The following is a 26,825-nucleotide window of genomic DNA, read 5'->3' as shown; positions in this document are numbered from 1 at the left end:
AGCAGTTTCCCTCTTATTAATTTATTTAGTTCTTACAATAATCCAGTGAAGTGGGTATCATCATCCATCTCATTTTATGTATGAAGAAACTGGCCTAGAGGTATTAAACTATTAACAGATATAAATTCTAACCTAGAAATTCCATTTAAAAAAATTTATTCTGTCAGAGAGGGGAACAAAGATTTTAGTATGATAATATTGATTTTTGTCTTATTACTAATACTCTCCATTGAGAAACAACCTAAGTGTCTCAAAAAAAAAAAGAAATTAGTAAGAACATTTGGTATTTTTATATGATGGCTACTATTCAGCCATTATAACTTGCCTAGTTCACACAGCTAAAAGCTGTCAGAGCTGGGGTTTGAACCTAGGAATTTCTTTTTTGTAAAGTCCACACTTTTAGCTATAGCCTGTCTCCAATTATATGAGATATATCATATGACGCTAATAGCACAAAGGAAAAGTTTAAAGAAATTTATTAGCTTGCATTTTATCTGTCTATTTACAGTTGCAATGTTTTCTTCTTTCTTGAAATGACTAGTTCTCAATTTAGCAATATCCTGGGGATGAATTTAGGAATCCCATAATCCCATTGCTACGTATTTTACTTGGACTTACTACTTACAGCAAAAAACTAAAAATACAATAGGGCAAGATACATTATTCTCTGTTGTTAAGCCATGTAGTCCAGTGAAAAGAAAATCAAGAAATATAACCTTAATTCCTTCTATAACATTTTCCCTCATTCCTGAGCAAGCGTGGTGCTTCCAGAAAAGCAATTATATTTGCAGCTATAGGTGAAGTAACCTAGGAGAGAAATTTAGTCTGGATGCTTCCTTGTGATGCTTTGCCTGACTATTTCCTTCAAAGTTTTAGGAACCAAACTCCGGAGTCCCTTCCTCCAGGAAACCCCTTGCTCCCTCGGCTCTGCCTGATTATGTGCCACTCCTCCACACTCCCAGAGTGCTTTGCACTCTTCCGTCATTGCACTTGTACTGTAATTGTTGGTTTATATGCCGAGGAACTGAGACTGAGCCTGATGAACTGTGCATGCCCAAGAAAGTTTACTAAATGAATGGATGAGTGAATGAGGGAATGAAGAGGACAGGAGGATGGAGAGATCCAAAGTTAAATTACCATGTTTGGTTTTAAACTTTGGTGTCTTCTGAGGACAAGGACTATGCTTCATTCATAGCACCAGGCTTGGCACATTAGCCTTGTTCACTGTTCTAGGATGACTATTGTTTAATATGCAAGGATGAAACTGTCACTATGTTAGATAAGGTGTATATATGAATGGTTTGCCTCAGGTGGCAGCTATGCCTTCCTAACAGCTTTTCTACCAACTCTTTTTATTCTTAGTAAAAATATCTGAAATGTTTCCAGGATGAGAGGTTGACATGTTTGACAGAATGAATTTTGGAAAGAACAACTTATGTCTGGATAATAATGAATAGCCCAGTTCATCTTGTATTAAGTCCAGGTGGAGAAGTAGTGAGAGGAGAAATTAAAAAGACAGTTGTGGAATGCTCTAATAGCCAGTCAGGCTGACTAATTTGTATTTTGTCCTGGAGACAAAAAGGAACCAAACAAAGCTGTTGAGTTATAAAATAACAAGAGCACATATTTACTATAAGAGAGATTTTTTAAAAAGACACTTAAATGAGTTTGTTATCTGTTTGAAATGTATCTTAAGGTGCTGGATTTGGTAACTCTATTGGTAACCACTTTATTTTACCTTAAGAAATGTCTCAGTGCTTGGCATATTGTAGGAACTCAATAAATATGAGTGCATGAATGACATCAGAAAATTACCTACTGCAATAAATAAATAAACAAATTCACCACCAAATATGGTGGCCTGCACCTGTAGTCCCAGTTACTTGAGAGGCTGAGGTGAGAGGATTACTTGAGCCCAGGAATTGAAACCCAGCCTGGACAACATAGCGAGACCCCCATGTCAAATGAAACAAAACAAAACAATTTTTAATAAGCCTGTTGCTATAAAAAAAAATCAGAGGAATAATGTTAATGTGTTTTTGACCAAAAAGATAGAGTAAGTAGGAAATGTAAGCTCAGTTTGATAAGCTGAAGATGAATCTGATCAGTGATATATCAAGCCAGGAAAGGAAAGACAGTATAGGGGAACAGTCAGCGAACGTTTTCTGTTAGAGCCAAATAGTAAATAATAAGCTATGCAGACCACATACTGTCTCTATTGCATATTCTTGTCTGTTTTTTCTTTTTCCTCACAACTCTTTGAAAATGTAAAAACATTCTTAGCCCAAAGACTGTATAAACACAGGCTTCATGCCAGATTTTGCCCAGGACCTCTGCTCTAGGACTTTGGGCCACTAATAAACCTTTTCTTGATTCTTCCCCACCCTTTTTGTGTATATAATGATTAATCTCTTTTTTATGGGGCATAGTAGATTTCAAATTTTGATAGGAACCCTTTAATTGTACTAAAAGTCAACATTAGTAACCTTATGAAAATACAATAAATAAATTAGTTAACCTCAGAGACAGCATCCCTCCCAAATAGGAAGCAAAGAAGCAAGAGAAATGTGGGTCTTTTAATGGTCCTCATAAAGGAGGAGGAGAAAGAGACAGAGAAGATACGAAAACAGAAAGGGCAGCATTTTACAGATGAAAACCAAGTTAACCCAGTGCTACTTATGAAAAGCTCCCAAGTGTTTAAAAAGAAAATAGGGAATTAATTGTCTTGGCTGAATTTTGACCTGGAAATAAATACTCTTTCTTCTCATCCCATCCAAACAATCCCATTTCATAGAATCATGGAATATATTTTCACAGGATGCTGTTTTATAATAAGATATTTTAAACTTATTTTATAAATCAGCTCTGAGTGAAGAAGCTGAACCACAAAACTGTATAAGTTTGCCCCAAATCAATTCCAGTTTCACAACTTATTTCATAAAAATAGTGGACAGAAAAGAGCAACCTATCCCTTGTCATACATTTTAATAGACAGTGGGTTCACTGACCTCAACTTTTTAGAAAATGCTGTGGGCAAGAGAGAGGGTATTTTGGTCGGTGACCTTGATATTCCTCCTTGGATTGGCTGTTCAAAGAAAATAAATATAGAACTCAGATGTATTGTGGAGCTGGTCCCTTCCTTTCATCCCATTTTGAAAATGCTGAATATATATTCTTGAGTTGGTTGACCCTTCAGGATGGTGTTGATACCCCGGAGTTTCTCTGGCCTAAAGACAGAAACAAATGAGGACTAATATGGTGGGATGCTTTAGAAGAAGCCCCCAAACAACGAATCTCTGCGGAGAGAGGTGATAGTGCTGCTGAGGGAATTTGAATTTCAAGCCCCTCCCTGGATTATTTTCTCAGTTTGAAACATTTAGAGAGGAGTGCAAACAAAATTTCTGAAAGCAAACAGCCCGAAGAACAGATTGATTATCACAAGGAATGTGGAAAAAGAGAGTGGAGGAGAAATAGAGAAAAAATATCTCCTGCTTAGAGCACTCTCCATTCTAAACTCGTTTGTTATAGAGGTTGGTGATTTTAGCTTTTCTTTTCAGTGAATGGCTCAAGTGCAGCTGTTTGTATAAATACACGGATGACCCAGGTGGTTAAGAGATAAACCATAAAGAAGTTCAAAGCTTGCATTGGAAATTTTCAAGACGCAATAGTGAGATATAGCAATTTTGCATATCCTTGGTTTTTTTTTGTTTTGTTTTGTTTTCCTTTTTGAGACTGAGTCTTGCCCTGTTGCCCAGGCTGGAGTGCAATGGTGTGATCTCAGCTCACTGCAATCTCTGCCTCCTGGGTTTAAGCGATTCTCCTGCCTCAGCCTCCAGAGTAGCTGGAATTACAGGCACCCACCACCATGCCTGGCTTATTATTATTATTATTATTATTATTATTATTATTATTATTGAGATGGAGTCTCGCTCTGTTGCCTAGCCTGGAGTGCAGTGGTGCAATCTCGGCTCACTGCAACCCCTGCCTCCTGGGTTCAAGTGATTCTCCTGCCTCAGCTTTCTGAGTAGCTGGGATTACAGGCGCCTGCCACCACACCCGGCCAATTTTTGTATTTTAGTAGAGATGGCGTTTCACCATGTTGGCCAGGCTGGTCTCGAACTCTTGACCTCAGGTAATCCGCCCACCTCTGGCTCCAAAGTGCTGGGATTATAGGCGTGAGCCACTGCGCCTGGCCCTGAATATCCTTTTTGTTAGAGAAGTATAGATTCCTGGGAAATATCTGACTTCTCATCTGTCCTTCAAAAACCATTCAAGCATAGATGATTATTGTAAAATGCCCTTAAGCAGTAAGAAGCTATAAAGCTTTATCATAATAGCTTGAGAAAATAACAGAGAATTGCTTTGAGGGTGTGGGAGATATGTCTTGAATAGAAAGGAGAAACCATAAAACAGTAAAGGCAGAAGCTGTGGAAGAGAATGTGAGCAGGAGTCCTTCCTGGCTTGGGTTCTTCCCTGCCCGTCTGGTCCTGTCACCAGCAGCGTCGCAGAGGGGGCCGTGCTTTTCTGTTGCATGTCTTATGCATGCATTTAAAATTGCATGGACGAACCGAGCCATAGTAAACCAGGCTGAGACTTGGCTAAAGTCATATAGTCCAAAGAACTCCATGGAACTAAGAGTGACCTTCCTAGAAGCTATCTAGAGCACAAAAGAGTAGGTTTTAATAGCCATTAGTTCTGAAAAAAGATCCTTTAGGATTCATTAGATATAGGATTTAAATATATTGTAATACTTTGTTCAATTTATCAATATTAACTTATTTAATTCATTTTCTTATTTCATTTACAAATGAGCTAAGTGAAGCACAGAAAAATTCAGTAATGCCCCTGAAGTCACACAGCTGATAAGTGACAGAGCCAGAATTAAAATCCAGGCATTTTGACTATAGAATTCATGCTCTAAACCAGGGCTTCTCAGCCTCGGCATTATTGATGTTTCTGTCTGAACGGTCCTTAGTTGTGGGGCTGTCCTGTGCGCTGCAGGATGTTGGCAGCATCCCTGGCCTCTACCCACGAGATACACAGCACCCACCCCTGAGTCTTGACAACCAAAAATGTCTCCAGACATTACTAAGTGTTCCCTGGGAGGACAAAAACTGACCCCCTGGTTGAGAATCGCATCTCACTCTGCTGCCTATTCTTGCTCTAGAGCTCCATTTTTTGGGAAACATTTCCTAATCATCCTCCTCTGTCAAGGATGAGTCAAATGCCCCTCTGTGTTTCCATAGCATGTAATACTAATAGTTACTAATATTTACTGAGTTCTTACCATGTTCTAGATGACACTTAGTTTGTCATATGTATTTGCTTGTTTAATTCTCACAAGAAACCTACCTGGTAGGTCTTACTATTACCTATTTCTACAAATGAGAATATGGATTTACCAAAATCAAGTAATCTGGCCCAGGGTCACAGAGCCAGGAGCCCCAAACCAAGATCCACATACAAGTCTGTTGCTTTCCAGCGTGTGTGCTCTGAACCATCTGCTGTCTTCTACTGTCAGTCCCTGGCTATATCCTGACCTCCTCTACTGGTCTGTGAGCTCTTTGAGCGCAGAGACCAGTGTGTCCCTAACACCCACCACACAGCCCAGTAAGTGGCATACTCTCAGCTCCATGTTTCTTAAGCAAGTAAATAGATTAAAACCTAGTAGCCCCAAAGGGGAAGATTGTGTAAAGCACACACAATTTTCCCTCATGAGGGAGGGCTCTCATTCCATTGGCAGGAAATGGAGTGTCCAGGACCTTGATGGGCTCTGATATCAGAATTTTCTGCAGTGGGAAAACCGTAAGAATAATGTGGAATGCGTGTGTTTGAATGTTTTAAAGCATCTCTTTAAAATTCATTTAAATGGCCCGAGAGAGAGAGGACACAATCAAACAGACTGCTCATTCTTTCTAAAAATGAAAAACATACAGATCTTTAGGATTACATAAGCTCATCCTCAAATAATTTAATAAATTACATCATCCCAAATAAAATTTATAAAGCAAATATTATTTAATAAAATGTAACACAGAGGTAATAAAACTTACTAGTGTCTAGAAATGAAACGTTATGTTGACTATTAGAGCCTCAGCACAGGAAAGGGTGTAGAGATGGCTTCTGGGCCTTCAGGACAGGGCTGTTGCCAAATGCCTCATCACACACCAACTCGTTATTCCTCCCCAAGATCCTACCTACCTCTTCCTCAGCTGACAAGTTCGAAGAAAGAACATGCACCTTGGAGCTGTCATTGACTTGAGTCTTGGCTCTGCCACTTACTATATGAGTAATATTAAGCAAATCTCCACCTCAGTGGGTTCGTTTCTTTATCTGTAAGATGGGAAAATTTGCATTATCTTTTTCTTGACTTTTTTTGCTGTGTTTTCGTAAGGTTAAAAAAGAAACATATTAGTTATGTTTTAAAAAATTATTTCCTTCTGCAGAGACTTTAATTCCATTGGCATGGGTGGAAGTGGTTACTGGATAGAATTTTTTTCAGGCAGCTTTATGAGAGCCATCATGGAGCTCTGTGTTCCTTTCTGCCCAGTTCTATTTTTGTGCTTGTCATCAATCCCCCTCCCAGTCACTATCAGTCAGAAAAAGGCATTGCTGGGGAGGGCACGAAACAACCACTTCTGGAGGCATTCATCCAAGGAGGGTTACACTGTGCTCTCTCCTGTCCCCAGCACCCACAGGTCCCAAGACTGAAGGAAATGCGATTGATGGCCTTGAGGGAACAAAGGAACCATGAAGCTTGTGAACGGACGATATCATAGAGACACAGGGAGGGGCAGTCCAGTCTCGCTTGCTTTCATGGCTTAGACCATGTGGTGGTTTATGAGCCAATTGTGTGCAGATGTGCCTTCAGGTTTTTTGTAGTCCACGCTCTTTGGGTAACTTCTTTTGCCACCATTAACTTGATTCTGGAACCATTGCTTTTGCTTGGGCAAGGTCAGTTTTGCTGCACTTAGGAACATTATACTCTCCATTTCTCTTACCCTTCCCTGCTTTCTGCCTCACGTCATTCAGCATGAACTGGGGATCTATTTGAATTTTTAAAAGGGAGGTTTTACAACTTCTTTTCATGTCTAAGTACAGCACTCTGTTTTAGTGGGAGGATCTACAGCAGACTAGGAAATGGGCTAAGAGTCTTTGTGTCTGAAGAGACGGAAAATCAGCTGTATATATTGCTGGAATTATAGAAATTATGTTTCTAATTTCACATATACTGCTGTTTTTCTCAATAGAAGTTAAAGAATGTGTTTGCCATATTGCTCAACCCTCATTATTAGGACTTTTGGAATCTTAAAAAATTGTCTATATTGTGATTTTTTTCAGAAGATATGGAGAAAGATCTTTCTTTTCTGGGAGATAATGATAAAAGGTATTTGCATTCACACACATGTACATACTCAGACAAAGCCTGCCACACAGTGTGTATCCAGGCCTTGGAATGGAGTCACTTCTCTCCAAGTAAAAATTTTTTCTTCCCAAGAGAACATTCACTGTTACTGTCCTCAACTAGGAGTTGAGAGAGCCAATTTTTCTCCAGTTACCAGGAGACTTGAACAAATTTCCTATTTATTTTCACATCCTGGGACTTAGAACCACCAACCTCTAGAGAAAGGAAAGAAGAGAACATTGTGAAAAACTGTGTCACAAGGATTAACTGCCAGGCAAAGGTTTACTGGCTCTTATTTCTTCCAATCTTATCGGAGAATTAGCAATCCAGACAAAGTCTAGGAATGCACCTGGGTTTTGTTAGTAGTTTTCATTCTGTGGGTTGTGACTGGTTAGCAAGTATTGAAGTCTACTTAGCCTGACTCACTTTGGTCACGTGACTTCTCTGGGTGGAGATTCTGAAGGCATAGCTGATTGAAGACACCCAGCCCAGACTAAGAAGCTGACTCCCATTTGATTAGATGTCCCAATTTCTATAGGCATATCTCTGACAGCGTTTTTCAACTTGAGGTTGTGGTTCATTGTTTGTTAAATTCATTTAGTAGTTGACAACTATGTTTTAAAAATGATAAAATAGAATACAATGGGTCGTTATACAAAATATCAGAGTGCATCACACATAGCAAGGATAGGTATTAGTTTATGAAACTTTCAGTTTACACACACACGCACACACACATCAAAACACACATATATGTATTTGTGCACTCAGTCTCAATGTAAAATGTATTTCCAGTTATGGGTCCCAATATAAACAAATGATAAAATCAGATGGGACAGGGAAGAAGATGCAAAAAATGTCCTTACTAGGCTAGCAACTCTTTAGGCTCCCCAAGCCCACTTTCAAATTTGTAGTCTTCTTTTTATAGACTGGTGGTGGATGATGCATTAGAGGTTACAGGCTTAGTTTTTCTGTTTTATAACTAAGTTCCAAGAGGAAGGCACTTAGTACCTTACTTCTCTCCTGTTACTTTCAGAATTGAGGTCTTAGATGCATTTTTCAGACAACAGAAATACAGAGACTATGCGAGGCAGCAGTACAAAATAAACAAAACTCTTGGAATAGCTACCTGGTGGGGCAATTTTATAATGTCCTAGTAACTGCTTTCTCCAAAGAAGGGAAGAGCCACTTTTCGAAGACAAGTAGAAGTGGGAATTCCTAGAGTGGCCTCCAGGAAGCTGAAAAGGACAATGTTGGATGAGAGCAAGCAGCCATTTGTGAATTCTCACCTACAATTGCCTTCCTCATAGTCCAGACCAGAATTTGAAGGTTAAATGAATCGTATTTAAGGAAACAAATTTAACTCACAGACAGGTAGAGGTGTCGACTGTGAACTCCCCAAAAAACTATCAGAAAACCTACTAGTCAAGCAAAGCTAAGTTTATAGGATCCCCTGCAGTAAAGGTGGATACCACTTTGACAGTCTTAGGAGTGTGCCAGAGGGGAGGTCAGGAGGTTATTGGAAGGACTTTGATGTTTGGGGTCAAGTGATTTAAGATGGGTCTTTCAGCCAAGGTGATGGCTCATGCCTGTAGTCCCAGCACTTTGGGAGACCAACGAGGGTGGCTCACGAGGTCAGGAGTTCAAGACCAGCCTGGCCAAGATGGTGAAACTCCGTCTCTGCTAAAAGTACAAAAATTAGCAGAGCATGGTGGCAGGTGCCTGTAATCCCAGCTACTCAGGAGGCTGAGGCAGAGAATTGCTTGAACCCAGGAAGCGGAGGTTGCAGTGAGCCGAGATAGTGCCACTGCACTTCAGCCGGGGAGACAGAGCAAGACTCTGTCTCAAAAAAAAAAAAAAAGGTTCTTTCAACACAAAGAACTGATTGAGAATTGGACAAAGTTAATGGCATCATATAGTTTGGATTGTTGGGTGCAACAAAGCATGAGTTTTGAAGTGAGTCTTGGTAAGTAAACTGCTGTTTGGTTAATGAGCTGGTTACTAGGTTAGCTATCTTTTGTCTCAGTAAGAGAACTGCTTCTCCATTTAAACAAACTCTTTGTCCAGACAAACATGCTTACAGGAATGTATACAAACAATCAAATTAGTTATTGGTTATAGCCTTATTTTCCTGGGCAATACTTTTCTGGAACAAATGCTTAAGCATGTTGACTCATGAATGAAAGGGTTTACTTACCTTCATCACTGAGAAGCTGCTAAAAGTCAGAATCTCTAGCCATAAGTTCATTAGATTTTTTTTATAGATAATTTCCATCCTGTCTAGTGTTTTTGGAATGTTGGAGTCATTAATGATGTGCTGTTAGTTACTACTAGTGTTTAAAAATTAGGTGGAGAAAAAATGTGAAAGAAAAATAGTATTTGCAATGGGAAGTAGGTTGTTGAATTTTATTGATGTTTGTAAATTATTGAAAATTTCCAAATAGGATAAGGAAAATCAAGATAAAAAGGTAGTTATGAATTTTGAAACATAGTAGTATTTATAGTTTATGTATTATCCTGCAGATTGCTTTTTATCCATTAATCAGTTAAGAGATATATAAACATATACTGTAAACAATTATGTAATTACATGTAAAATATAATATTTATAAATATGTAACTATATTCATATTTTTATATGCAGTCAGTATTTTGGACTTATGATGAAATCAATACACAGCTTTATTCTTGACTCCTGCCATCTCTTTAAACTTTATCACTGGTGCTAATCCTCCCCGGCACTGGATGAAAGTTTGGCAGAACTTATGACTGTCCTGCTTGCTCTTAGGCAACTAACATTCCTATGGTGACTTTAAGTGGCAAATCCAGGTTTACTTCTGAAATGTTGGTGATTGAGTTCTGAGATGTTGGTGTGCAGCTACAAATGTTGTAGATGGAAACTGGTAATTTTCATTCAAGTGGGTGGTTATAATTCCCATGGCTCGTATTTTAAAGGAGCAGGTCTGTCTCTAAGGGTTTGAGACGTCCTTCCTATTTCTTCTCTTGTCTTCTGATTTCCTCTGTTCTTCCCACAGTGTCTTCCCCACCTGTCTTTTCAATCTAGTCTTTAAGTGAGGGGTCAGGTGATCCACTCAACTGGTATTTTTAAAACTTATTTTCACTTCCTTTTGCTAAATCATTTTTTCCCAAATCTTTCTAAGATAAATCTTGTATCATGTCATAGAGACAGTGTAGTATGTCTGAGAATTAGCTACTAGAATTTAGAATCAGATGGATATGGGTATGAAGGCTCTGGTTCTTATTGTCTTTGTGATCCTGAGTGAGTGATTTAGCAAATAAGTGCTCAAGTTCTTCATTTGTAAGCTGGAGATAATATTTTGGAAGAATGATACAAAAAATGAGAAGTGTATGTGTGTGTGTGTCTGTGTGAGAGATAGAGAATGAATGAGAAATGCTATTTCCCTGGCATAGTACTGGTGCAGTATAGACACTATAAAAAACATTGGTATATGAAATATAAACACAATTTAGTTATTAATTCTTCTAGGAAATTACATTATTATTTGCATTTGAAGTCCACAGATAATACAAGTATAATTAATTGATCAAGTAGCTGGTGATTTAATGAATGTTTTTCTTGTCCCAGCAGTGTGCAGCAGGTAAGAGTCAAAGATTCAGCATCCCTGTTCTCATCAAGCTCCCTGTTTTGTTAGAGAAATTATACATGTGCAGAAAAACAATTAGATTATAGAACATTACAAAAGCGAGTATAATTAAAAGGTCAATTTTGTGAAACAGGTAATATTTTATAAGAACAGTGGCAAGATTGACCCATTTACCTTTAGCTGATTGTCACTTTCCTTATCATCTTATCAGGTTTTAAGAAAATCAGTAGTTGTATTTCTTAGGAAGTATTAAGCTGCAAGTAACACTATACTCAACTCAAGGTAACTAAATCAGTGAGATTTCTTCTCTCACTTAAAAGTAAGCCCAGGGTGGATAGTTCCAGGTTTGGCTATGTCAGGAGCATAACCACATTATTGAGAACCCAGCTGTATTTTTTTCTTTCTGTTCAGGCATCCTCAGGCTTGTACTCCATGAGAGTTGGCTGCCACAGCTCCAGACATCGTATCTTTCCTTCATCTCCACAGGCTGAACAATGTTCCCCCAAAAGATATCCACATCCTAATCCCTGTGTATTCATCCATTTTCACACTGCTGATAAATGCATACCCAAGACTGGGAAATTTACCAAAAAAAGAAAATGGTTTAATGGACTTGCAGTTCCATGTGGCTGGTGATGCCTCACAAACATGGTAGAAGGTGAAAGGCACATCTCACATGGTAGAAGGCAAGAGAAGAGAGCTTGTGCAGAGAAACTCCCCCTTATAGTAACCATCAGATCTTGTGAGACTTACTCACTATCATGAGAACAGCACAGGAAAGACCTGCTCCCATGATTCAGTTACCTCCCACTGGGTCCCTCTTACAACATGTGGGAATTCAAGATGAGATTTGGGTGGGGACACAGCCAAAACCATATCATTTCACCCCTGGCCCTCCCAAATCTCATGTCCTACATTTCAAAACCAAACATTTCTTCCCAACAGTTTCCCAAAGTCTTAACCCATTTCAGCATTAACTCAGAAGTCCACAGACCAAAGTCTCATCAGAGACAAGGCAAGTTCCTTCCACCTATGAGTCTGTAAAATCAAAAGCGACTTAGTTACTTCCTAGACATAATGGGGATACAGGCATTTGGTAAATACAGCCATTCCAAATGGGATAAATTGGCCAAAACAAAGGGGCTACAGGTCCCATGTAAGTCTGAAATTAGCAGGGTAGTCAAACCTTAAAGCTCCAAAATGATCTCCTTTGACTCCATGTCTCATATCCAGGCCATGCTGATGTAAGAGGTGGGTTCCCATGGTATTGGGCAGCTCTGCCCCTGTGGCTTTGCAGGGTATAGCCTCCCTCCTGGCTGCTTTCATGGAATGGTGTTGAGTGTCTGCAGCTTTTCCAGGCACATGGTGCAAACTGTTGGTGGATCTACCATTCTGGCATCTGGAGGATGGTGGCCCTCTTCTTCTCACAACTCCACTAGGTGGTGCCCCAGTAGGGACTCTGTGTGGGTATTCTGACCCCACATTTCCCTTCCAAACTGGCCTATAGAGGTTCTCCATGAGAGCCCACCCCTGCAGCAAACTTCTGCCTGGACATCCCGGTGTTTTCTTCCATACATCCTCTGAAATCTAGGTGGAGGTTCCCAAACCTCAGTTCTTGACTTCTGTGTACCAGCAGGCTCAACACTACGTGGAAGCTGCCAAGGTTTGGGGCTTCCACCCTCTGAAGCAGCTGGGACACAGGGCACCAAGTGCCTAGGCTGCACACAGCACAGGGACCCTGGGCTCAGCCTATGAAACCATTTTTTCTTTCTAGGCCTCCGGGCTTCTGATCAGAGGGGCTGCCATGAAGATCTCTGACATGTCTGGAGACATTTTCCCCACTGTCTTGGGGATTAACATTTGACTCCTCATTACTTATGCAAATTTCTGCAGCTGGCTTGAATTTCTCCTCAGAAAGTGGGATTTTTTTTTTTCTATCACAGTGTCAGGCTGCAAAATTTTCAAACACTTATGCTCTTTTTTCCTTATAAAACTGAATGCCTTTAATAGCACCCAAGTCACCTCTTGAATGCTTTGTTCCTTAGAAATTCTTCTGCTGGATACCTTAAATCATCTCTCTCCAGTTCAAGTTCCACAAATCTCTAGGGCAGGGGAAAAATGCCACCTGCCTCTTTGCTAAAACATAATAAGAGTCACCTTTGCTACAGTTCCCAAGTTCCTCATCTCCATCTGAGACCACCTCAGCACGGACCTTATTGTTCATATTACTATCAGCATGTTTTTCAAAGCCATTCAACAAGTATCTAGGAAGTTCCAGACTTTCCCATATTTTCCTATCTTCTTCTGAGCCCTCCAAACTGTTCCAATGTCTGCCTATTACCCAGTTCCAAAGTTGCTTCCACATTTTCAGGTATCTTTTCAGCAACATCCCACTCTACTGGTATCAATTTACAGTATTAGTCCATTTTCATGCTGCTGATAAAGATGTACCTGAGACAAGGCAATTTACAAAAAAAAAGAAGGTTTAATGGACTTACAGTTCCATGTGGCTGGGGAGGCCTCACAATCATGGTGGAAGGTAGAAGGCATGTCTCATATGGTGGCAGACAAGAGAAGAAAGCTTATGCAGGGAAACTCCTCTTTATAATAACCATCAGATCTCCTGAGACTTACTATCACAACAATAGCATGGGAAAGACCTGCCCCCATGATTCAGTTACCTCCCATCAGATCCCTCCCACAACATATGGGAATTCAAGATGAGATTTTGGTGGGGACACAGTCAAACTATATCACCCTGATACTTGGCAATGTTATTTTATATGGCAAAAAGGGACTTTGCAGAAGTGATTAAGGATCTTGAGATGGGGAGGTTATCCTGGGTTATCTGAGTGGTCTCTAAATGCTATCACAAGTATCTTTTTTTGTGTGTTTGTTTTCTGAGATGGAGTCTTGTTCTGTCACCAGGTTGGAGTGCAGTGGCGTGATCTCGGCTCACTGCAACCTTTGCCTCCTGGGTTCAAGCAAATTCCTTGCCTCAGCCTCCCAAGTAGCTGGGACTACAGGTGCATGCCACCATGCCCAGCTAATTTTTTATCACAAGTATGTTTACAAAAAGGAGGCAGAGGAAGATTTGAGACACAGAAAAGAGAAGGCAATGTTACCACAGACAGAAATTAGAGTGATGTGGACAATAAGCAACGCCTACTACCACAAGAAACTGGAAGAGGCAAAGCATTGATTCTTCCCTAGAGCCCCAGAGGGAGTGTGGCCCTGCTAACAGCTTGATTTGGATCCAGTGATACTGACTTTGGATGTCTGTCCTTCACAATTGTGAGAGAATAAACATCTGTTGGTTTAAGCTGCCAAGTTGGTGGTAATTTGTTATATCAGCCATTGTAAACTAAAATGGAATGAAATGGGGCATCTCTTTGCCAGTGTTTCCATTTACAGAGAGAAAACCTTTTCCAAAAATCTGCTATAAACTTCACGGATGCTTAGGAAATAAGTATCTGGCAATTTTAGCCTCTATACTACTCTGCAAGCAAGGAAAAAATATGGTGTAATAGTTTTGGGAAAAGCAACCAATTGTGTCTTCCACTATAGCAAATAAACTGACCAATTCACAGACAGTAGGAGGGAGATGGAACTGGAACATATCATTCTGGTCAAATCCCAAAGTCAAGCATTGGAACCTACTGAATTCAAGAGTTGACTGCACTTTTACAGTGAACAGTTTCACCAGCATCAGGGTATCACATTGTCTTTTCTACCAAGTGAGTCAGTGTTCTTTTGTGAGGACGCAGATAGAGGCACTGCCAAGGAAACAGGCCTCCTTTCCCCGGGATAAGTTCTTACCCAACTTGGGTAAGAACACAAGCAAGCACACAAGCAAAGGAACACTTTTTTCTCAAGGTAGAGGTTCCTTAGCAACGTTTAACCACCACAGCATTCTATCTTCTGACTCTTGATTCTGTCTTCTGGGATGCTATCCACATGCAAAGGAGGTGTATTCTCAGCTTTCTGCTCCTTTATGGATGGCTTTCCTGAAATTCCAAATTTCTAATTCACACACAGATAGTCATCTAGAGGATCTTCCTGTTGGCTATTCACCAGCTAATCTAAGGGAGAAGGGGATTCTTTTGTTTTGCATTCAGAGTTTAGTGCTTGTGTATTTGCCTCCCTTTTATACTAACTAAGCTGGCTGAAGATGGGAAGGTTCTGGAATAGCTCAGCTTCTGCTACAAAGAGAGGGAGAAGCCCTGCTAGGAGATCCCTATACTTAGAGCATTTGTTTGAGTTAAACATCTTTCTAATTTGACTAGTAGTCCTACACTCAAGTATATGTCTTTCATTTTTCTTTATTAATTGAAAAAATGTGGAAGGTTTTGGCTTTGGCTTACAGAGTGTTCTAAAACACAAAATCTTGTCATCTGGAAAATGCCTCTTTTTGCTACTCTCAAATAGGAATAACTTTAAAAGGAACCCACACAGAGACCATCAAGCAATGTAATGGCTGTGTGTTCCCCCCAAAATCTACAGGCAAATGCTTTTGCTGACCCACAACTTGGCACCAGTAAGGATTTGAATCTACTACTTATGGGATTGTAATTCTCCTACTGGGATGTTAATCTGATTGTTTATTAAAGCTCTGCTGACTTATTCATTTAATGTATTTGACATACTGGGCCCTTAACTTCAATATATAGCACTGGCTACATTTCAAGTGTCTAATAGCTACAGGTGGCTAGTGGCCATTGCAGTTCTAGAGTCAGTCCATTGCTGTGTCATCTGCACATTAGTAAGTCTCAAGATAGCATTTTCAGCCAGGTATTGGCATTTACAGGCAGGAGTATAGACCAGATATTTTGCAGAAGGTAAGTTTTCACTGGGCCCTTAACTTACATTAGATAGACACTTACGTACTTTGTATATTGCCTGTCTGAAGTCTATATATATGTGTGTGTTTTATGATCCTGAAATATCCCTCCTGAGAATTCTTAGGAAGAGACAGAATGTTGGAGAAAGTCACATAATAAATGTATGCTTGAGGGGAACATCTAAGATCAATACTGTAAGAACTTTAGCCTGGGCACAGTGGTTCACACCTATAATCCCAGCGTTTTGGGAGACTGAGATGGAAGACTTTTTGAGATCAGGAGTTTGAAATCAGCCTGAGCAACCCGGTGAGACCCCATCTCTATTAATTAAAAACAAACAAACAACAAACAACAACAACAAAAAACTAGTTAGTGCAGTGGCTTGTGCCTATACTTTCAGCTACTTAGGAGGTTGGAGAATCATTTGAGCCCAGGACTTTAACACTGCAGTAAGCTATGATCACGCCACTCCACTCCAGCTTGAGTAACAGCATGAGACCCCATCTCTAAAAATAAAACTACAAAGTAAAACTTTGAACACCAAGGGCTGATGTTGTATATGGTTATATTTCTGTATTTCCCTCCCTCCTCTTTTGTTTGTTGTCTCTTTCTGAAGTTCTGCCTCTTTTTAGTATTGATACCTTTTCTCTTCTTACTACTTCTTTGACATAATATTGGAGCCTTGAATATGTGGGGCTGCTTTCACTGTCAGGGATACAGTTTTTAGGTAAACGTAGTAAACTAGCAAGAAGAACAAACAGAGAACATTAGAGAGGCCACAAAATTTTTCTGAATTTACACTACATAAAAAGTTATCCAGTGTGGAAAGAGACAGGATTTCAAGCCTTGAGTTAATAGAGGTTATGATCATAGCCAAAATGTATGGACTTAACATTTCAGATATTTGACTTCTAGGCTACTGACAAATATATCTGTTAGGAGTGCTTTCAGCTGCAAATAACAGAATTCCTGATCAACAGTAGCTTAAACTTGGAGAGGTTTCATATTCTTAGGTAACAAGGAGCCTGCAGGTAGCTGGATGCTGGATTGGTTCTGCTGTTTGACAGAATTCTCAGAGATTCCACTCCACCATCCTTAGTGTACTCATGTTCAACTAAATGCTTGCTACCTCATGGACACAGATGGTTGCTGACACTGCAGACACTGAATCTTTGTTCAAGAAAGAAAGATGTTCTCATTAGAAAAACAAAAGCTTTTCGAGAACTCTGTCCCCTGGGAAGCCCCAGCTACAAGAGAGGCTGGGAAAATGAGTAATTAGCTTCTTAGTCTCTAAAGTGGAGGATGTAAGAGAGAAGACACTATTGAGTTAGTGAGCAAACGATGACAGCCATAATGTGGTTCTCTAACAGCTGATATAGTAGCTGACATATATAGAGGGCTTGTGGGATGTAAGATATACAAGCATTTCACAGATATCATTTCCTGTGATCCTCATAACAATTCCTTGATTTATGTCTACTATTATTATCCCTCCATTCTTAGTTGAGAAAACTATATCTTAGAGATGTCAATTAATTTACCCAAATCACATGGGAATTCCCTTGTTGTGTTACCCTATCTCCATCATTACCAAATAGCTACCCTCATTCATAGATTCTCTTCCACATAATTTATACTTTTTTTGAAATACATGCTTAATATTTTGCTCCATAAAGGCAGAGTGATGGAGAGGAAGGAGTCAGGGTAACTTAGTTTCTGGCTTGAGAAATTCCGATAGTATGGCTCATTCCCTGAGAAAGGAAGGGTAGTTTTTGGCAGACATTATGTACATCCCATGTCAGGTGGGTTTAGTAGAGGGTACCTATTTGTCATTCAAGTGGCTCATGGTAAGAGGTGTCTGGAGTGCCGGAGAAATTTCATAGAATTGACCTATGATGTCTAAGAGATTGATGATCACAACCAAACCAGTATCACCTTCCTGAGGCTTTCTTTTCTTTAGAAATAAGAAAGTAAGCAGAAGAGATGTAGGGATGAGTAATGGATACAAGTGGCTTATTTTCTGCTCACCAGTACTGTGGGAGGAAGTTTCTGAGATGACCCGATAATGCCTGCCTCCCGATATCCCCGATTATGCCTGCCTCCTTGCATATGAACCTACTCTCCCTTGAGTGGTGTGGACCTGTGACTTGCTTCTGATTAAGAGGATAACAACAAAGGTGATGAGCTATCATTTCCATAATTATGTTACAAGCATGTAACCTCTGTCTCATTAGCAGATTTTCTCTATTTGTCTTCTTGGCTGTCATGCTTTGGTGAAGGAAATAGCCATGTTCAAGAGCCCCATGTAGCAAGAAGAGGTTCGTGTGACAAGGATCTTAGGGTGGCTGTTGGCCAACAGCTAGCAAGGAACTGAGGCCCTCAGTCCAGCAGCCTTTGAGGAACAGAATTCTGCCAACAACCTGAGTGAGCTTGGAAGTGGATCCTTTCCCAGCTGAGCTTTCAGATGAGACCCTAGCCCTGGTCACCAATATGATTGTATCCTTGTGAAAGACCCTGAAGTAGAGGACCCAGCTCAGCTGGATTCCTGACCCACAGATGTGGAGATAATAAATGTGTGTTGTTAAAACTATTACACTTATGGTAATTTATTAAATGGCAATAGATAACACATACAAACACCCAGAGTTTAGTTGAGGGATCAGGGGATAGACCCATGTGGCCATTAGCTGGGGTATATGCTTACTTAATTCAAGAGTCAAAGGAGAGCAGACTGTCTTTTACAATTCTGAAATACAGAAGGGAGATCGTTTATATTTGGAAATAAATTACCTGGTTGGTCAATTAAAACCAGAACTGAGAATCAAAGCATTTGATTCACTGGAGAAAAGAGAAAACCCTGAGAGGAATGCAGTTATATTTAGAGCAGCCTCTGAGCAGCAGCAGCTGGTGTCTGAACGAGGCCGAGACATCCTATGGGAGTGCTATATGAGCCTCGGGAGGCAGACAAACATTAGACATAACCATGCAGCAAGAGGCTGTAGATGGTGCTGAGGAAACCAGGGAATCAAGGGGAGTATCATGGAAAGTTGTCGATTTTCCTCTACTGGAATCCATAAAGAATAAAGGATCTTGTAAAATAACTTTAAAAAAATTCAAAATAGTGATTACAATCATTCAGTGTTCCTGTTCTGTGAGCAATTTCCTTTCTTTCCTTTCTCTTCTTCTATCTTACAGTAGCCATTGACACTTTTTACATTAATCTACTCAGGTTTTCATAACAAAATACCACAGTCTAAGTATTTTGCTAGACAAAAATTTACTTTCTTGTAGTTCTGGAGGTGAGAAGTCCAAGATCAAGGTGCCTTCAAGGTGAGGCTCCAGTGAGGCCTGTCTTCCTGGCTTGCCAGAGGCTGCCTGCTAGCTGTTTCCTCACATGGCCTTTTCTCTCTGTGTATGTGGAAAGAGAGCAGTCTCTGGCATCTCTTTTTCTTCTTCTTCTTTTTTTTTTTTTTTTTTTTGAGAAGGAGTCTCACTCTGTTGTCCAGGCTGGAGTACAGTGGCACAATCTCGACTCACTGCAACCTCTGCCTCCTGGGTTCATGGTATTCTCCTGCCTCTGCCTACCTAGTACCTGGGACTACAGGCAGCTACCACCACGCCTGGCTAATTTTTTGTATTTTTAGTAGAGACGGGGTTTCACCATGTTAGTCAGGATGGTCTGTCCGCTTCGGCCTCCCAAAGTGCTGGGATTACAGGCGTGAGCCACTGTGCCTGGCTTCTTCCTCTTCTTATAAGGACACCAGTTCTACTGGGTTAAGGCCCCACCCTTATGACCCCATTTGGCATTAATTACCTACAAAAAGGCCCTGTCTCCACATATAGTCGCATTGGGGATTATGGCTTCAACATATGAATTTGGGGTTGGAGGTGGATACAATTCAGTCTGTAGTACTTTCTAACCACTAAATGCCTATAATATGTAAGCTCAGTAAGGGCAAGGACTTGGGCTGTGTTTTTCACTGAGCTGTCCTATCTTTCCAAGGCCTGTTACAGTGCCTGGCACAGGCACATAGTAGGCCCTCAATAAATGTTTGTTGAATGAATGAATGATGGCCTCTTCTTCTCTCTGATGCTCTGAGATTGAGGAAATCTGTGAGAAAAGATCAGGTAAGGAGGCATTTTTTTTTTCATAAGAAGTAGAAAGTTTTTATGTAGTGTTGCATTTTTCAGTTTTATAATAAGATTTATAAAGATGCTCAGTCATCGCTGCCAGCCCCTGCACCATGTCCTCCCTCTGCTCCGTGCTCCTCCGCCTGTGGCAATGGAAGAAGAGATCCCTTGCTCTTCATTGACAATGGCTCCAGCATGTGAAAAGCGGCTTTGCTGGGACAATGCCCTCTGAGCCATGTTCCCCTCCATCGTCAGGTGCCCCTGGCACCAGGGCATGATGGTGGGCATGGGCCAGAAGGACTCCTATGTGGGCGACGAGGCCCAGAGCAAGTGTAGTATCCTGACCCTGAAGTACCCCATCAAGCGCCGCATCGTCACAAACTGGGACGACATGGAGAAGATCTGGCACCACATTTTCTACAACGAGCTGCACGTGGCCCTGGAGGAGCAGCTGGTGCTACTGACCGAGGCCCTGCTAAACCCCAAGGCCAACAGGGAGAAGATGACTCAGATCATGTTTGAGACCTTCAACACCCCGGCCATGTACGCAGCCATTCAGGCTGTGCTGATGCTCTATGCCTCTGTGCGCACCACTGGCATTGTCATGGACTCTGGAGATGGGGTCACCCACACGGTGCCCATCTACGAGGGCTACACCCTCCCTCACACCATCTTGCATCTGGATCTGGCTGGCCAGGACCTTACTGACTACCTCATGAAGATCCCCACCTAGCATAGCTACAGCTTCACCGCCATGGCCAAGCGAAAGATCGTGCGCGACATCAAGGAGAAGCTATGCTATGTCGCTCCGGACTTTGAGCAGGAGATGGCCACTGCTGCATCCTCCTCCTCCCTGGAGAAGAGCTATGAGCTGCCTGACAGCCAGGTCATCACTATCGGCAAATGAGCGGTTCCGGTGTCCGAGGCACTGTTCCAGCCTTCCTTCCTGGGCATGGAATCCTGTGGCATTCATGAAAGTACCTTCAACTCCATCATGAAGAGTGAGGTGGACATCCCAAAGACTTGTATGCCAACACAGTGCTGTCTGGTGGCACCACCATGTACCCTGGCATCACCAACAGGATGCAGAAGGAGATCACTGCCCTGGCACCCAGCACCATGAAGATCAAGATATCGTGCCCCCAGAGTGCAAGTACTCAGTGTGAATCTCTGGCTCCATCCTGGCCTCACTGTCCACCTGCCTGCAGATGTGAATTAGCAAGCAGGAGTACCACGAGTCGGGTCCCTCCATCGTCCACCGCAAATGCTTCTAAATGGACTGCAAGCAGATGCATAGCATTTCTGCATGGGTTAATTCAGAAGTATAAATTTGTCCATGGAAAATGCATACACCTTATGCTGTCCTCACGATACCGGAATAAGCCTTTGAAAAGAAATTGTCCTTGAAGCTTGTATCTGATATCAGCACTGGAGCATAGAACTTGTTGCTGATTGTAACCTTGTATTCCAGTTAACTGTTGCCCTTGGTATTTGGTTAATACCCAGTACCCTGTACATATCTTTGATTTCAACCCTTAGTACACGTGGCTTGGTCACTTCATGGCTGAGGTAAGAACGTGCTTGTGGAAGACAAGTCTGTGGCTTGGTAAGTCTACATGGCCAGCAGTCTCTGATCTGTGCAGGGTATTAATGTGTCAGGGCTGAGTGTTCTGGGATTTCTCTAGAGGCTGGCAAGGGCTCCTGAACCAGTTGTTTCTGTCCTGCTGGTCTATCAGGGTTGGAAAAGTCCAAGCCATAGGACCCAGTTTCCTTTCTTAGCTGATGTTTTCCTACTGGAATACCGTGGGCTGTTACTTGCTTTGAGTTGGAAGCGGTTTGCATTTATACCTGTAAATGTATTCATCCTTTTAATTTATGTAATTTTTTTTCTTTTTCTTTTTCTTTTTTGTACAGAATTCTCAATTCTTTAAAGAGATGATAACAAATTTTGATTTTCTACCATTATGTGAGAACATTAGGCCCCAGCAACACACCATTGTGTAAGGAAAAATAAAAGTGTTGCCAATAAAAAAGATTTATAAAGATAAACAATCTGAGTTAGATTATTTATTTAATAAATCATCTAATTCATTCACCCATTTCTTCTATCAAATATTTACTTAGCACCTAGTAGATATTCATCATATGGTTGGGTGCTGTGGGTGAAGCTAAGAAGGGTAAGACACCATCCTTATTCTCAAAGCGTTTGCCGTGTGCTTGCTGAGGGATGTGGTCAACACAGGAAGCAGTTAGGTAACTACACAATTATGTATAAAAGAATCACTAGAAAGATCATACTTCCCTTCCCTGAGAACTAATAAGAGGATGCAGTCTTAAGTAAAACAGGATACCTGCTAGGTAAAAGGCAAAGATTTCTTTATGGCAGAGTTGTTTAAGACTTGATAGAAGTAGCTCAGGTAAGCTTAAAACTAAAACAAAGTACTGTAAAACTCCACTATGAGGCACCTGAGATAATATGAAGTGGGCATTTGGTTATTGGCTCCCATCTTTTGCCAAGCTCCCATACACAAATGGGAGCAGGCTCCAACTTTTATCTTCAAGGGAACAGGAAAGAGAGAGGAGAAAAGGGCAGGGAAGGAAAGGCCCAGTGGGTAATGAGAGGCAACCTGTCCCCAGAAGCGGAGAAGGGGAAGGGGGGTTTCCATGTTCTTAGAATCGCCCCGACCTCATCTTCCTGAATTGGGCTGACAACCACACAGAGATTCCTTGAATCTTTGCTGTGGTCCTTAGACAGCCATAGAACCCAGAGTTGCCCCTATTGATATTTAACCAGGAGAAGACAACCGCCAGCACCAGTGGCATAAAATCACAGCTGGACCTGCAGAACCCAAGGTTGGCTAGCTGCTTGGACCTACCTAGTCACTCCTTAATCTTGATCCTAGCACTATGGGAGGCTGAGGTAGGCACATCGCTTGAGCCCAGGAGTTCAAGACCAGCCTGGGCAATATGGTGAAACCCTCTCTGTACAAAAAACACAAAAATTAGCCAGGGACAGTGGTATGCACTTGTGGCCCCAGCTACTTGGGAGGATGAGGTGGGAGGATCACCTGAGCCCAGGAGGTAGAGGCTACAGTGAGCTGTGATCGTGCCACTGTACTCCAGCCTGGGTAACAGAGTAAGACCATGTCTCAAAAAAAAAAAAACCCAAAAAACAAAAAACAAAAAAAACCAAAAAAGTGACCCACATTTTACACATCTACACTTTTATACCTGAGTTATTTTGTTAAGATTTTCCTCTAGTATTTATGACTGGTAGGTTAGCTACCTCTGGGCCCGAATAGATCTGATACAGCCCTGTCTGAGCATAGGACACTGAGCCCTAGTCTTTCTCATTTTTCTTTTTGCCTATGGATCTGTGAATCAAGGATCCCAATGCTACCCTCCACTGTACAATTTCAGAAACAAAGCATGGCAAGGAGAGCCAGCAAGGATCCCAGCCCAACTTACCTGAGCACGTCACTCCTGGCAAGATCTGCCCACTGTTCCAGGAACAGAAACAATGTTCCACGCAAACCCAGACCAAGACTGCGTGCTATGGTGGAAATCGCTGAGCTGGTAACAGACACAGCAGGGCTAAGGCTCATGCAAGGACAGGAGTGAAGTGAACAGCAATGCCTAAGCAACTCCTTTCAGCCTCCCAGAGGTTTCATGCTTTGTTTTATTTCTGCCAAGCTCTCTGGTGTAGGGTACTTCACTCTTGGCATTAGCTAGCTTCCTGTGGTGTTAAATGAGTTCAAATACTACAACATGTGTGACAGCATTTTATAAACCCTGAGGCACGATCACCATGTACAGGCTGGCTGTAGCTGTGGCCACTCTACTCTTTCTTCTCCTCGTCCAAGCATAGGGTGCACTGCGATGTTGAAAACTGTAGGCTCTGGACTCAGATTACCTGACCTTGAAGCTTTAAGCTATTTATTTAACTTTTGCTCATCTAGGCTTCATCATCTTAAAAATGAAGGAATAATAATAAGAATCAACTTTATGAGATGGTCTTGAGGTTTAATTGAGGAAAAATTCATGTAAAGGACAGCACGGGGAACAAAATATTTAATACAAATATTAGTTGATATTCTTTAAGTGAACAGAGCTGGATGCTAACTTTTCTCTGGTTTCTTTTACTTGATGTCATCTTTTCAACATGTCTTGGCACTACCAGTAGATAGCGGGGGTCTAGCCACGGGCCTGAATGAGAGATATCTAGGGATTATGAGTTGTAACAAAACAACAAAATAGATAATACACTTCTGTAGGCCAGGGTAGATTACTGTTTTAAAGAATGTCACCTGTAAGGCCTTGAGAAAAGTATAGGCTGTTAGAAAACTTTCTCCCAGCACCGTTACCATTTATGGGAAACTGATAGAGATTTAACATCTACATTTGCTTATCTCATCTCTGGCTACATTTGTTTGTCTCATCTCTGACACATTTCTTATTGTGACACATCCCATTGAGAGAAGAACTGCAAGTCTCTTCAGGAATTGTGTAATTCTGCAGAGATGAGAGGGTATGAATGAGTATGAAGTAGAATGTTTCTTTCAAGAGGACTCTGAGTCCTCAGGCAGTCTAGGAGATAATCAATGATATTTCTGGTGAAGAAAATGACTATGAAAGAAAGTCATTCAGATTTCTGGCTGCACATGGTCAATTAAACTCATAGTTTATTTTTGCTCTCTTCAAAATCTTGTTAGAAAAAGGAAGAATGTTATAAGCCCACAAGGACAGGAAGAGTAGCACCGACATTTTGGAAGCTAGAATGCTGAAGAAAGTTTGTTGCTTACTTCACAGATTAGAGACAGCTGAAATCTAAGCAGTTTCTTTGCATCAGCCTCCTCAAGAGGCAACCCAGGGGGATGATGCAAAGGAAAGAAGCTCTGTAATTATAGGTACCAGGTAACTCTGAAAGTGGGGTGAAGGTAGGACTAAAAATAGATTGTTTGACATATATCATAAGAGGCAACTAGAATCCTAGATCACCCTCCCATCCCCTTTCTACCTGAGAAGATGACTAGTGGCCAGATTCCCTGCAGAGACCAAACTAGGAAGAATTGGGTACCAGGGATGCTAGCTACAGCTGAGGTGGGTATGAGACTGTACTGAAGACACTCTACATACTGGGTCGCTCACTTTTCTGTAAGCTCCTAGAATATTGGCCACTAGACTTAAACTCTCCAGGCAGGAGATTGAATGACTCTTCTCTGAATAAACTGATTAGCCAAAGAGAAAAGCTATAAACATAGAGAGTAAGAAGTCCCACAGTGAAACTGCATATCCAGATCAACCCACCATGAAATTCACAGCCAGCAAATTCCACTCATAATCACACAATCCATCCAATCACACTTTTCAGTGTTTCTCCTAAAATATAAGTGAGGAATCAAGGACAATAAGACTTTTGAGAAAAGCCTCTAAACAAGGTTTTTCTTATCTCAACACTATTGATATTTGGGTCTGGATAATCCTTGTTGTGCTGTGCATTGTAAGATATTTAGCAGCATCCCTGGCCTCTACCTACTGGATCCCAGTAGTGCAAATTCCCAGTTGTGACAGACAACCAAATACATCTCCAGACATTGCCCTCGGGACTAAAATCTCTTCCTATTAAGAACCATTGTTCAAACAGGAAGAGAGAGATAGAGATAGAGATAGAGCTGAAAGAGAAAGAAAGAATGAGAAAGGAAGAAAAAAAATAAAGAAAAAAGGAAATAGAAAAAAAAGGCTGTGAAGGAAATAAGAACGAAATGAACAAAAATACTATCTTCAGAGTGATAAAAGAAGATATTGTATTCATAAAACAAGAGCAGGTGGTGCCCGGCACGGTGGCTCATGCCTGTAATCCCAGCATTCTGGGAGGCCAAGACAGGAAGATCACTTGAACATAGGAGTTCAAGACCAGCCTGAACAACATGGAGAAACCCCATCTCTGCAAAAAATACAAAAATTAGCCAGGGATGTTGGCATATACTTGTAGTCGCAGGTACTTGGGAGGCTGAGACAGAAGGATAACCTGAGCCTGGGAAGGTCGAGGTTGCAGTAAACCATGATCATGCCACTAGACTCCAGGCTGGGTGACAGAGTGAGACCCTGTCTCAAAAAAAGAAAGAAAGAAAGAAAGAAAAAACAGGAGGTAATAGAAAAGAAACATTCAGGAATAAAAAATCCTCTCAGAAATTAAATACATGTCAATGGAAAGAAAAATAAATAAATAAAAGCGTTGAAAGATAATGTTGCAGAAATTTCCCAGAAAAATACAGCCAAAAAGTCAAAGAGAGAAAATTGCAGAGAAAGAAAACAGGAATTTGAGCATAATTTTGGAAGACTTAAGGTCCAACTAGTAGATATCCTTCAAATACTAGGAGGAAACAGTGAGATAGATATAGGGGAGGAAAGTTTCAAATAAGCTGTTTGGTATGGTTTCCTGTGTCTCCACCTAAATATCATTTTGAGTCATAATAAACAGCACATGTGAAGGGCAGGGTGAGGTGGAGATAGTTGAATCATGGGGCTGGTTTCTCTCATACTGATCTCATGGTAATGAATAAGTCTCAAAAGATCTGATGGTTTTATAAACGGGAGTTCCCCTGCACAAGTTCTCTTTTGCCTTCCGCTATGTGAGACATGCCTATGCTTCTCCTTTGCCTTTCACCGTGATTGTGAGGCCTCCCCAGCCATGCTGAACTGTGAGTCCATTAAACCTCTTTCCTTTATAAAGTACCCAGTTGGGTATGTCTTTGTTAGCAGCACGAGAATGAACTAGTATACTCTCTTCAAGAAAAAATGTCCACAGTGGAAGGATATGAA

At 41.1% G+C, this 26,825-nt stretch overlaps 1 long non-coding RNA gene and 1 pseudogene across 3 annotated transcripts in view; both read left to right on the top strand.

Moving 5' to 3' along the window:
- Positions 1 to 26,825, top strand: part of LOC123572949 (uncharacterized) — a 58,689-nt gene that overhangs the window by 13,241 nt on the left and 18,623 nt on the right. The window contains exon 4 of one of the 3 annotated variants that reach the window (XR_012433743.1): positions 13,960 to 16,413. The exons of the other annotated variants lie outside the window; for them this stretch is intronic. This is a non-coding gene — a long non-coding RNA (uncharacterized lncRNA). Of the gene's footprint in view, positions 1 to 13,959; positions 16,414 to 26,825 lie in introns of those variants that run through there. 3 annotated transcript variants of the gene reach the window in all.
- Positions 20,101 to 21,422, top strand: LOC141406926 (actin, cytoplasmic 1-like; annotated as a pseudogene).

The sequence above is a fragment of the Macaca fascicularis genome, chromosome 4 (genome assembly GCF_037993035.2).
Source record: "Macaca fascicularis isolate 582-1 chromosome 4, T2T-MFA8v1.1".
NCBI classification, from domain to species: Eukaryota; Metazoa; Chordata; class Mammalia; order Primates; family Cercopithecidae; genus Macaca; species Macaca fascicularis.
The sequence above is the reverse complement of the archived record's forward strand: the minus strand, read 5'-3'. Positions and strand labels throughout refer to the sequence as shown.